The sequence below is a fragment of the Lithobates pipiens genome, unplaced genomic scaffold, assembly GCF_037356315.1.
Source record: "Lithobates pipiens isolate NorthernLeopardFrog02 unplaced genomic scaffold, aLitPip1_a1.2 Scaffold_16, whole genome shotgun sequence".
Taxonomy (NCBI): domain Eukaryota; kingdom Metazoa; phylum Chordata; class Amphibia; order Anura; family Ranidae; genus Lithobates; species Lithobates pipiens.
Window position 1 is genome coordinate 274,247,545 of NW_027507748.1, and position 13,058 is coordinate 274,260,602.

Genomic DNA, 13,058 nt, shown 5'->3' on the forward strand with positions numbered 1-13,058 from the left:
GGACCACCTCCTTGGGATGTGTTGGTTTAGGACACAGAGATGGTAATACAATGTCTTCATTGAGGTGAAAAGCCGAAACCACCTTTAGTAGAAAAGAAGGTTGGGGACGCAACACCACCTTAACCCTGTGGATAACAAGATAAGGTGACTTGCAAGACAAGGCCGCCAGCTCAGAGACCCTCCTGGCTGATGTAATGGCCACTAGGAAGACCACTTTCTGAGAGAGTCAACAAGGGAATTTCCCTGATGTTTTCTAACTGCGGTTTCTGAAGCGCCGATAGCACCAGGTTCAGATTCCACGGAGGCAAGGGTGGACGCACCGGAGGGACTACATGCTGGACCCATGTACAAAAGGTGCTCACTAGAGAGTGAGACGCCAGGGGTCATTGAAAAAGGACAGCCAAGGTTGATATCTGTCCCTTGATGGTCCTTAACCCCTTCCCGCTGAGCGTACGCAGATCTGCGTACTCGGCTTCCGGGGGGTATACCGGGATGATGCCCGCACCTGCAAGCATCATCCCGGTACTGTTTTCTTCAGCAGGCGATCGGCTTTCCAGCCATAACAACCAATGCGGCTAAAAGCCACTCGGCTGTTTTGCCGGAGGAGCGGGAGGGGCCGTCCCCCCTCCCGCCGCCGTTACCGGTGCTCCCGTTCGATCGGGAGCACCGATTCCGTGTGCGATGCCTCCGGCCGCTGGGGAGGAACTGGAATGAAGCCGTAAATCGGCTTCGTTCCAGTCTCCTCATAGTAAACACGGAAGCGACGTCATGACGTCACTTCCCCCGTTTACTCGGCTGCCAATGGCGCTGGTTTTAAAAAATATATACGGTATTCAGAATCGCAGTTTTCGGCGATCTGAATACATTGAAGTGTAAAAGGAGGGGTGGGGGGTCTTTTAGACCCTCGATCCCTCCATAAAGAGTACCTGTCACCACCTATTACTGTCACAAGGGATGTTTACATTCCTTTTAACAGCAATAAAAGTGATCAAATTTTTTTTTTTTTTTAAAACAATTTAGTCATTTTAAAATAAATAAAAAAATAAAAACAAATTTTTTAAAGCGCCCGCCGTCCCCGTGAGCTCGCGAAGCAAAGAAAACGCATACGGAAGTCGCGCCCGCGTATGTAAACGGTGTTCAAATCACACATGTGAGGTATCGCCGCGATCGTCAGAGTGAGAGCAATAATTCTAGCACTAGACCTCCTCTGTACCGCTAACCTGGTAACCGTAAAAAAAAATTTAAATTTTTAGGTATCGTACTTTGTCGTCAATCCACAAGGGCATGCGATTATAAAGTGTGACATGTTTGGTATCTATTTACTCGGCGTAACTATCTTTCACATTATGCAAAAAAATTGGGCTAATTTTACTGTTTTTTTTTTTTAATTCATGAAAGTGTCCCTTTTCCCAAAAAGTTGCGTTTAAAACACCGCAAATACCGTGTGACATAAAATATTGCAACAATCGCCGTTTTATTCTCTGCTAAATAAATATATATAATGTTTGGGGGTTCCAAGTAATTTTCTAGCAAAAAATATGGATTTTAACTTGTAAACACCAAATGCCAAAAATAGGCTTAGTCATGAAAGGGTTAAGGCCAGTTTCTGGTCTACTCCTCATTGTAGGAACAGCAGGATCCTGGAAATGGAATAAGAGCGTGGATGTCACACCATCTCCTCACACATGGAGATATACCATCGTACATGGAAGGCTTATATCTTCCGAGGAGAAGATTTTTGTGCCCTCATAGTTGAAATCACAGAGTCAGACAGGCCTCGGTTCCTTAGCACCTGGCTTTCAACAGTCATGCTGTTAAAACCAGCGACGGTAAAGCAGGATGGAGAATCGGAACTTGAGACAGAAGGTCTTCTCGCATCGGTAACCACCAGGGAGCGTCCACTACCAGGCGTACTAGGTTGGCGTACCAAGGACGCGGAGGCCAATCTGGGGCAATCAGTATTACTGGAATCCCCTCGGCCTCCACTCTGCGGAACAGACGTGGTAACAGTATTAGCGGAGGAAAGGCATAAATCAGCCAGTACTGTTCCCATGCGTCCACCCAAGGATCTCGTCCTGGATGCGAACCTCTGCGCCTTTCGATTGAACCAAGAGATCCACATCTGGTGTGCCCCACCACAGGCAAAGAAGCCTGAACACCTCCGGATGCAACGACCGCTCTCTGGGTCCAGCTGCCAGTTTTATACTCCTGGGATGTATATGGCCGACAGGGCTGGTACATGCCACTCTGCCCACCAAAGGATATGAGTGACCTCCTGTGCTGCAGCCGAGCTTCTTGTTTCTCCTTGATGGTTGACATATGCCACCGCCGCGGCGTTGTCTGACTGGATCTTGATCAGACGCCCTCGAAGTCTCATCGACCGTGTAGAGAGGCATAGCCTGATCGCTCGAAGTTCGAGCATATTGGCAACTTAGATTCCTCCCTCGACCAGAGGCCCTGGGTCGACTGTACTCCCAGTACTCCACCCCAGCCGGTCAGGCTGGCGTCCGTTGTGATCACTGTCAAATGCAGAAGTAGGACGACTTCCCGGACGGAAGGGCTGGAGATCTCAGCCACCAGAGAAGGGAATCCATCACTAACTGGCTCACCTGAACCTGTCGATCCAGGGATAACGGAGATTTGTCCCATTATGTCAATATCTCCTTCTGCAAGACTCTGGTGTGACATTGGGCTTACAGTACCACCTCAAAATGAGGCCACCATGAGGCCAAGGACTCACATGCAGAATCGCAGCGACGACCACCTGCGGTTCATCAACAGCTTCACCGCGGCTCTGAGAGTCTGCAGTTTGTCTGAAGGGAGAAACACTCTCGCTTCCACATAGTCCAGCAGGAAGCTTAGGTACTCCAGGTGCCTGGTCTGCAGACCAGCATTTCAGCCAAATCAGGCGCTACAGCACCACTGCTGAAACTGATGCTCTGGAGAGCAAGGGAAGCGTATCCAGGGCCGCGTCACAGATGTACTTAAGGCCATGCACTAACTGGTCTGCTATTTCCACACAGACAGGAAAGGTCTGCTGCTTCTCCAATTCACAGTGCAATCGTTTTGCCCACTCAGTAAGTGTCTGCAACACTAGTGCTGTGGCCAGTACTGGTCATATCGCTGATCACGCCACCATAAATAGGGAACGGGCCACTGCCTCTGCCTTCCTGTCAGTAGGGTCCTTAAATGCAGGAGTCCCTTCTACCGGGATCGTGGTTACTTTGTTTAACCTGGATACTGGGAGGTCCATGAACGGGGGAGCCGACCATTTCTGAAGAAGGCTCTCCTCAAAAGGGATAACGCACCACCATTCTTTTTGGGACCGAAAAAGGTCCGGTATGGGCTTCCGCATTCCTTGTATACGAACTTATCAAAATAAGTCAGATACGGAAACACCTTAGGTGTACGGGCTGGCTTACAGGACCCAAAAGGGACAGCTACTTCAGCAGAGGATCCTGCTGCGCACAGCTGTGATAAGTGCTCCAACTAGCGCTTTGTCTTGCGCGGACCTGTACGGGGAATCATCCTCACTGTCCGATCGGTCCGGGTCAGCGTTCTCTGACACATCAGAGCAGGGGGCCGCCAGTCACCGCCTCCACCCTGGCAACAAACATTTCAAGGACCACCGACAAAGCGTCCAAAGGCACTGCACCGTTTGCAGACGAGCCCGTTGCAATTGCAGGGAGATCTGGGGAAGAAACACCAGTTTCTGATGCCATGCTGACCCACCCTGTCTGCCACCCTTGGGGACTTAGGGCAAGGTGCTCAATCCCACCCTTGTAGACTGAGGGGCCCCCACCAGAGGACTCATCACCCCGACCGAGTGCTGCGCCATGCTGTTACAGGTGCCTGTGTCCAGTGTCAGCTCCAATGTGTCCAGAGCAAAAAACCATGCTGTTCTGAGGTACAGGGACCAGCGCTGAGGGAAAAAAAACGTGCTGAGGCTACAAAAAAAAATGGCTGCCGGGCGCCCTGTATAAGGGACGATCACAGGGAAAATGGCCGCTGATCATGCTTTCCACAGAGACTCACAGAAAATAGCCGACAAGTAACTGTACACAGAGAATGAACAGAGATAATGGTGGCAGACAGCGCTATGGCGGCAGACAGCGTTATGGTGGCAGCACTTAGAGCCCGCAGACACCACAGACAGACAGCCAGCGCAGCCCCCAATCCAGGATCAGAGCCCACCGGGGGACCCCTGGCTCAGGTACACACGCCGCTCAGCAGCCCAATCATGCAGCATCCCCCACAGAGGGGGGAAGGTTAGGTAGGGACAGGGAGAGAAAAGAGCAGAGGGACCCCTTAATCGACCTCCCAGGGAATGCCCAGTCGCTCAATCCCACCGAGGCAGGAAGAGCTGTACTTACCATCTGGAGGAGCTGGGGAAATCCCATCACAGACCCACGCCCGAGCAGTACGGGGTGGCTGCTGGCCAGGGCACACTGTGACAAAGACATCAGTAGTCCGGTCATATGTGTGCCCCGGAGCATAGCGCTCACCGGCCACCCCTGGAGCCTGAGGGGCATGTTGTGGCCGACCAAGTGTGTAGCAAGGGTCTGCACATGCTCGATGGCTAGGCTGGGGAGACTACAAGGATCTATATTATCCAGCCTGTGTCACCTAGCCGACTGTTTATAGCAGATCACAGGATTTTAAAATCTTGCGCAAAAGGCAAAAATCCTGAAAAAATCACCAGGACCGATGGTCCTGGCAGGGAGCCTAGGTCCTTCAATAGGCAGAAAAAAAAAAAAAACGAGCTGCAGGAAGCAGGCTGCGGGGTTATTAACAGAGGGAACGCCCCCTGGGCAGAACTGTAAACTTCAGTTTTTCACATGTATTACATGTTCTGCCTAGTCCTCTCCTGGAGATGGCGTAATAACCCTACGATCAAGATTACTGGAGCTGTGTCCGTCAATGAACGAAAGAGAAATAAAGGTTTCCAACATAGCACTTAGCCAACAGAAACCTTATGGATAGATACGAACAGTATAAGGAAGTTAACTACACCTCATGAGCCAGAACAGCCTTCAAAAGGAAGGCATGTCATCCCCCTACAAATATTCCTGGATCCCTTTCACAGGGCGTCCACAAAGCCTACACATTCCTGGTCGAGTGTGTTGTCACTGCTTCAGTAGCAATCAGGCCCTAAGCTCTATAAGCCTGGCTAGCTGGAGTGACCCACCCAGCTACGATTCTGGATGCTATCACCATCCCCCTGGTTCTGCTAGAGGAGAGTGACAATATGTCCCAAAACTCTGAGAAAAGCTGTAGCTTGAGAGCATGCTCAAAGTATCCCAATACCCATGGCATGTAACCAGTTATCCATGGTGGTCATGCATACTAGAGGAACAAATCTTTGTTTTCATAGGATACTGAAGATATCCTTAGATTGCCGCTCTGTATGGATATAAACAATACCCATACTAGGCAGAATGCCAACAAGGATCCCTCATGGTAAAAAAAGGCCCAGATCCTGGCAAACCTCCTTCCTGAGGAAAAAAAAGAACCCTTAAAGAGGCTGCCTTCATGACCGAACCTTTACTTAAAACTGGAAAGAGATTCTATCTGGAGCAGAAAACTGTCAAAGGATCCTGATTCTGGCAAACTTCCTAAGGATGTAGCCCTTAGAGAATGACATCATGGCTCAATCCTTACTCCAAATGGAAGAGATGAACAAGGGTGGAGTATTGCACTCTGCGGCAGATCTCATCCAAGAGAAAGGACTGCAATCTGATAACTTTGCATCTTGCATCAAAAGCAGGAACCAAGGGCTGTTTGACCAATAGAGAATTACTTCAATAATTGCCATGGTCTTTAGCAACAGGACCCAAAAAAGTATTTGGATTGGACTGGAGGGAAAGCATATAGCTTCCAAGACCTTTCCTAATCTGTCAAAGCATTCACACCTAGGGCTTGGCCCAGGCCCCTAGGGAAAGCATTCCAGCTTCTAATAGAAAGGAGATGCTAGCAGATCTAACTCTGACATCTTGTCCAGAGATGAAATTCAGTTGGAGGAACCTGTACATAGGAAACCCTTGTTGCCCAGTTGGGCCACAGAATATGGATCCTTCCCAGAAGTTCTGAATGTAGACTCAAAATTAAATGATAGAGAAATTCTACTCTACCCAAATCACAGTCATTTCTACCTCTTATCAGTGGACTGACCCTGTGGGTTCTGGCCTGCCCCCTGCCACAGTGATGTTGTTCAGCTTCGCTGAAGACTAAAAAGCATGCTGTCAGGCGTCAAAAGGAAAAGGGAGCATAAAAGAGCTTGCCAGAAAACCAGAATGTTCAAAAAAACTTCCCAACAGGGGAGATCCACTGGCAATAGCTCTGCAGCACAGATTTATATCTATGCCAGGGCTTTACCTGTCTGTATGTTCAATATCCCCTTTCACGACAGAAAGCCTTCTCCGTTGAGCCGGCCTCAGTATAGGAATGGGAGAGACCATGGTCCTGATCAACAGGCATTGAAACGCTGACAGATGAAGAGAGAGAAGCCAGGATTACCCAGCATCCTATCACCAGTATGCTCGAGTGGCAAAAACAATGTATCTTGAACTGTGATGAATTGAGCCCCCAGATCCACAAGGATTCGCATAGGAGTCAGCTGACCCATTTTGAAAGACTAGCCAGTCAATCTCATAGGGTTCTGGGAACTCCCTCTGTATTCTTGAAAGGGATTGGATAGAAAAAACAACCAGCAGACACGTATGCTGCATAACTTCTTGACCTATGTATAAACAGAGGTATGGCAGAGAAGACAGCTTTGGGAGTTACAAATAGGCATCCCTCCAAGCAACCATAGTACTCATCTTACAATCACATCTGTTGGAATTGGAATTGCCATCCCTACTCCTAGGTAAGGTTAATGAATGGCTAGCAGAACTTGGGGTCAATTCACTGAGTTAAATAGCGGTTAATAAAATAACCGCATGCGGTAACAATTGTGCAGGTGTTCACTCAATTCAGAATTTTGCATTAAATACCGAATGCGGTATTTGTTAGATTTAGCGGTAATTACCGTATTTAATGTAAAAAAAACAAAATGCTGACAATTAAAAATGATGAAGAAAAAAAAAAAAAAAACAGGGTGCCGCCCCCCCCATGCATATGCATGGATTTCAAGGTAAACCCCACTCCAAAGTTAAAAAATAAATAAAAATAAAACGGTGTAGGGTTCCCAACAAAATCCTGTCAGGGCTGGCTTATTTCTTCCTTCTCTGGGCCCCCTGCTCAGCTGTCGGCTAATTGCCAGCTCTCATCTCTCTCCAGTTACCCAGCTGTTCCTAATCCTGCTCTCTGACCTGCCTGCTTAAAGCTGTCCAGCTTACTTCATCTCTGCCTTCACCTTGGTCACATCACAAGAAACCATCTCCTGAGGTTCTGTTTAAAGACTGGCTTGCTGACATCCCTTCTGGCTCCTTATCCTGCTTGCTGTTGCTTCACTTGGATCCCTGACTGATTACCCGATCTGGATATTGAACGCTGGACTGGCTGACTACTCGATCCGGTTACTGGACTCTGGCTAGGCTTTGACTACGCTTACTCTATTTACCTTTTTATTAATAAACAAGTGTGGTTTAATTGTACTTCCGTCTCAGTCTAGTTCATGGTTTCTGACAAATTCATACTAGATCGATAGACCCTTATCCAAGCATGCAGCCCAGCAAGTCAGAAAAGGGGGGGGGGGGGAGCAAGCACCCCCTCCTGAACCATACCAGGCCACATGCCCTCAACATAAGGGGGGTGCTTTGGGGCAGAGGGGGCCATGCCCCCACCACAAAGTACCTTGTCCCCGTGTTGATGGGGACAATGGATTCTTTCCCACAACCATGGCCGGTGGTTGTTGGGGTCTGTGGGCAGGGGGAGGTTATCAGTACTGATCCGCCCCGTGTGAAAGGACCCTTAAATTTATTTGGTATCAGGGCAGCCATCAGAATTTTTTGGGCCCCTTACACAGCTTTAGACCCACCCCCCGAGCCGGACCATCACCATTACCCAGGGCTTGCCCATGGGCCATCCTACCGAATCTGTACACCGGCCACCCCACCTTTAAGCACTCAGCCCCTCCACACATACACCATATATATATGCTTGCCCCCCCCCCCCCCCCCCCCCCAGACACCTGTATATATGTTAGCCCCCTCACACCTGTGTGTGTATATATATATATATATATATGTCAGCCCAGACTCCCACACACCTGCGTTTATATACGTCATATAACCCCCAAACATTGAGCTGTTCTAGTAGGCCTTTGACATTTTCTCAGTCGCATCCTACAGCAAAATCCTTGGTGCGCAGAGAGCTTCGAACTCATCAGAGGGATCTCATTGTTAAAAAGGAATCAATCAATCAGAAGGGTACAAAAGAATTTCCAAGGCATTAGATATGCCATTGAACACATTAAAGACCGTAATCATCAAGGAGAAAATATGGCACAACAGTGACATTACCAAGAACTGGACGTCCCTCCAAAATTGATGAAAAGACAGGAGGAAAATTGGTCAGGGAGGCCTGCAGCAACATTAAAGGAGCTACAGGAATATCTGCCAATTACTGGCTGTGTAGTACATGTGACAACAATCTCCCTTAAGCCCCCTACACACTATCAGATTTTCTGCTGACTTTTTCCTTCAGATTTACCAAAACCATGTAGTACAAGGGCCTTACTGATTGCATACAAATTGAAACTCCTAAGGTTTGACCTCATATTACATGGTTTTGGTAAATCTGAAGGAAAAACTCAGCAGAAAAACTGACTGTGTGTGGGGCTTTATTCTTCATATGTCTGGGCTATGGGATAGAGGGGCAAGACTTTTGTTAAGAAAAACATCCAAGCCTGGTTAAATTTTGCAAAAACACATGTGAAGTCTGCCAAAGGCATGTGGAAAATGTGTTATGGTCTGATGAAACCAAGGTTGAACTTTTTGGCCATAATTCCAAAAGATTTGTTGTTTGGCGCAAGAACACCACACCCACAGTGAAGCATGGTAGTTGCAGTAACATGCTTTGGGGCTGTTTTTCTTCAGCTGGAACAGGGGCGCCTTAGTCAAGGTAGAGGAAATTATGAACAGTTTCAAATACCAGTCAATATTGGCACAAAACCTTCTGGCTTCTGCTAGAAAGCTGAACAAGACGAGGACCTTTATCTTTCAGCATGAACACGACCCAATGCATACATCCAAATCCACAAAGAAACGCCTTCACCAGAAGATGATTAAAGAGGAAGTAACCCCTAATGGGTTTACTTCCTCTTTCATTCCCTGCAAAGCATAATGGACTACTATGCATCGCATAGTCCATTATGTGTCACTTACCTGACACACGAGCCAGCGAAGTCACCGCTGTCCCCTGTAGTCCGGCGTATCCATCTTCTCGGTTGGGTCTCGCAGCTCCGCCACTATCATTCGGCGAAGCCGCGATGACGTCACTCCCGCGCATGCACACGGGAGCCGACATGCTCAGTGCGCATGCGCCGTAGACAGCGGTGCCTGTCTTCGGGCAAATATCTCCTAAACCATATAGGTTTAGGAGTAATTTCTTAGACCTACAGGTAAGCCTTAATCTAGGCTTACCTGTAGGTCAAAGTGTGTTGTAAGGGTTTACAACCACTTTAAAGCTTTGGACTGGCCCAGCCAGAGCCCAGACCTGAATCAGATTGAAAAATCTGTGGTGTGATCCTGAAGATGGCTGTGCACAGGAGATGACCTCATAATGACAGATTTAGAGTGTTTTAGAGTGGCCAAATATTGGCAAGTTGATGGACTCGTACCCAAAAAGACTGAGCGCTGTAATAAAATCAAATATGGTATTCAAACAAAGTACTAGTTTAAGGGTGTGCACACTTATGCAACCATAGTTACATAGTTAGTCAGGTTGAAAAAAGACACAAGTCCATCCAGTTCAACCAAAAAAAATAAAATAAAAATAAATAAAATATACTATACATATATATATATATATATATATATATATTACACACACATACATATACCAGCCCATATACCCAATTCTATACCCACAGTTGATCCAGAGGAAGGCAAAAAACCCCAGCAGAGCATGATCCAATTTGCTAAAGCAGGGGAAAAAATTCCTTCCTGATCCCCCGAGAGGCAATCGGATTTTCCCCGGATCAACTTTACCTATAAATTTTAGTACCCAGTTATATTACGTACACTTAGGAAATAATCCAGGCCTTTCTTAAAGCAATACACTGAGCTGGCCATAACCACCTCTGCAGGGTGTCTATTCCACATTTTCACAGCTCTTACTGTGAAGAAACCTTTCCGTATTTGGAGATGAAATCTCTTCTCCTCTAGACGTAAAGAGTGCCCCCTTGTCCTCTTTGTTGACTTTAAAGTGAATAACTCGACACCAAGTTCCCTATATGGACCCCTTATATATTTGTACATGTTGATCAAATCCCCCCTTAATCTCCTCTTATCAAGAGTGAATAAATTCAGTTCCTCTAATTCTTTCCTCATAGCCGAGTTGCTCCATGCCTCTTATCAGTTACCATATTATGGTAGCTTATTTTTACTTCCTTCCACATAAAAGATTTGTTTGTTGTTCAACTGAGTTGTACAGTTTATAGGTCACATTAAAAAGGTGAACAAAGTTCTAAAAAGATTTATCTTGGTCTCATTTTTTTTCCCCCATCACAGAAACGGGACATTTTAAACAGGGGTGTATAGACTTTTTACAGTGGCCAGTAGGGCGGTGGTTAAAGGCAACATTCAGCTCCAGAACTATGCTTTTAAATCTCCAGTGTTCAAGTGCTAGAGTACAGATAGCTGAACGTGAAATGCCGATTTTCCAGTGACATAAGCCACACACACACACACACTGGACCATCTCTACTTAATACCATGTCATCTTTTAAATTGACAATGAATTTATAAAGATACGCTAGCAAAAAACAAATGCACAAGATTTGTTGTGAAAGAATATAGACATTACTACCACTTTAACAAATGTGTCCCCCATCACGCAGCCCTCCAGTGTTGCACTCTTTGTCCCCAGCAACTCCAATCTTCACCCAGTCTTTCTTCCAGGTTTGCGATCTTCATCCACTTGATTGGCTGTGCCAGGGTGAGGTCACTCCAAAACAGGAGTCACATAACAGCGGCACACAGAGCAGGCCATAAATGTGGTCTGAGCAGCGCATGTGCAGTGGAAGCACTTGTTGACAGGCAGGGAGATTTATGACAGAAGAGACCTCGAAGATCTCTTCTGTAAGAACCCTTTCACACTGAGTCATGGCACTGTTTAAGCGTCGATTTTCAGCCGGGGGCGCTTTTAAAACCCGCTAGCAGCTGAAGGGGTTAAAAACGCTTGTGCTGTATCGCTTCTGAAATGCTGCACATACATTTCAAAAGGACAGGGTGTTTTGAGAGCGCTGGAAATACAGTGCAGGCATGCCTGCAGCAGCCCCTTAACACCCTACTGTAATGGCCAAATCTTGGACCATGTTCACATTCCTTGCCAGAGCAAGGGGTTTTACCATTCAGTTGTTTAGATAAAAAAAAAAAAAATAGGGGGGGTATTATAAAGGATTTGTAAAAACGTATGAATGCTTCTTGTACCAGTTTGAATAAGTAACATAGCATGAGGGGGGAAGAGAATCAAGTACAGTAAACAAGTAGAAGCAATTCAAAATCTGAAATGGTTGCAATTAAAAGTATATAGAGTATTATAGTTAAGGTGACCATAGATGGTTCAAATCTCGGTGCGTTCAGCAGGAACTGGCCAAGATCCAAAATCATGTATGGGTAGGTTAAATGTACCCAAAGTTGATCAACCAATAAACTTGGGTACAACCAGCCTGCCAGATTCTACATAAGATTATTGCTAGCGACTATTATACCTGCTAGTAATAAATGAATATTTTCCTGGCCCCCACCGATATGAGAACACAATGCCCTGGGTGGGATGGGGAAAGCAACACATGGTTACAGGAAAGAAATTCACTCAGTCTATGACCAGCCTTAGCCAGGTTGAAGTAGCGCCAAGTCCATCCAGTTCTACCCACACGCAAATCAAAAAAAGAAAAAAACTCTATACCCAATCCTATACCTACAGTTAATCCAGAGGAAGGCCAAAAAGAAACCCCCAATAAAAGCATGATTCGATTTGCTCCAGCAGGGGAAAGAAAAAAATCCTTCCTACTACCTCAAGAGGCAATCCGATATTATTATCTAGTGCATTCAGCACATTTAAAAAAAAAAAAAAAAAAAAAAAAAAAAAACAATTAATAAATAAATAAAATAAAAAGCCAGAACCAGCTCAAGGGAGTCTTCCACATTTCATAGCTTACTGTGAAGAAGCCTTCTAGTATTTGAAGGTTAACCTCCTGGCTCTTTAAGAGGCTTACAATGCTGGGAGACGGGGCAGGGCTTAGGATCATGTGACCAACGTGATTGGCTGTCACATGATCAGCAATCAAGTACTCTGTTAGCCACCAGTAGCCATGCTGGGAGCAAGCAGGGCACAGCTGTGATTACACCAATTCATACAGATGCGGCTGCTCGGCCCCAAGAGGCTGCATATTTGGGTGTGGACAGTGCCAAGGGGTTAAATCTTCTCTCCAAAGAGTGCCCCCTTGTCCTCTGATGGCCTTAAAGTCAATGACGCTACATAAAGTTCACTATATGAACCACTTTTGTATTTATACATATTGATCATACTTCCCCCCCCCCCCCCCATTAAACCTCAAGAGAATAAAGTCAGTTCTTCTAATCTTTCCTCATAGCTGAGCTCCCCCATGCCTCTTATCAGTTTGGTTGCCCTTCTCTGCACTCTCCCGATATCCTATTTGTGACCTGGTGCCCAAAACTGAATTGCATATTCCAGATGAGGTCTTACTAATAAATTGTATAGGGGCAAAACGATACCGCTCTGGAGTCTATACTCTATTAATACAAGAAAGGATTTTGCATGCTTTGGAAAACAGCTTGGCATTGCATGCTAATAAGCTTATGATCTACCAGAACACCCAGATTCTTTACCATCAATTCGCCCTGTTGTACTCCCGCTAGTGTAAGATG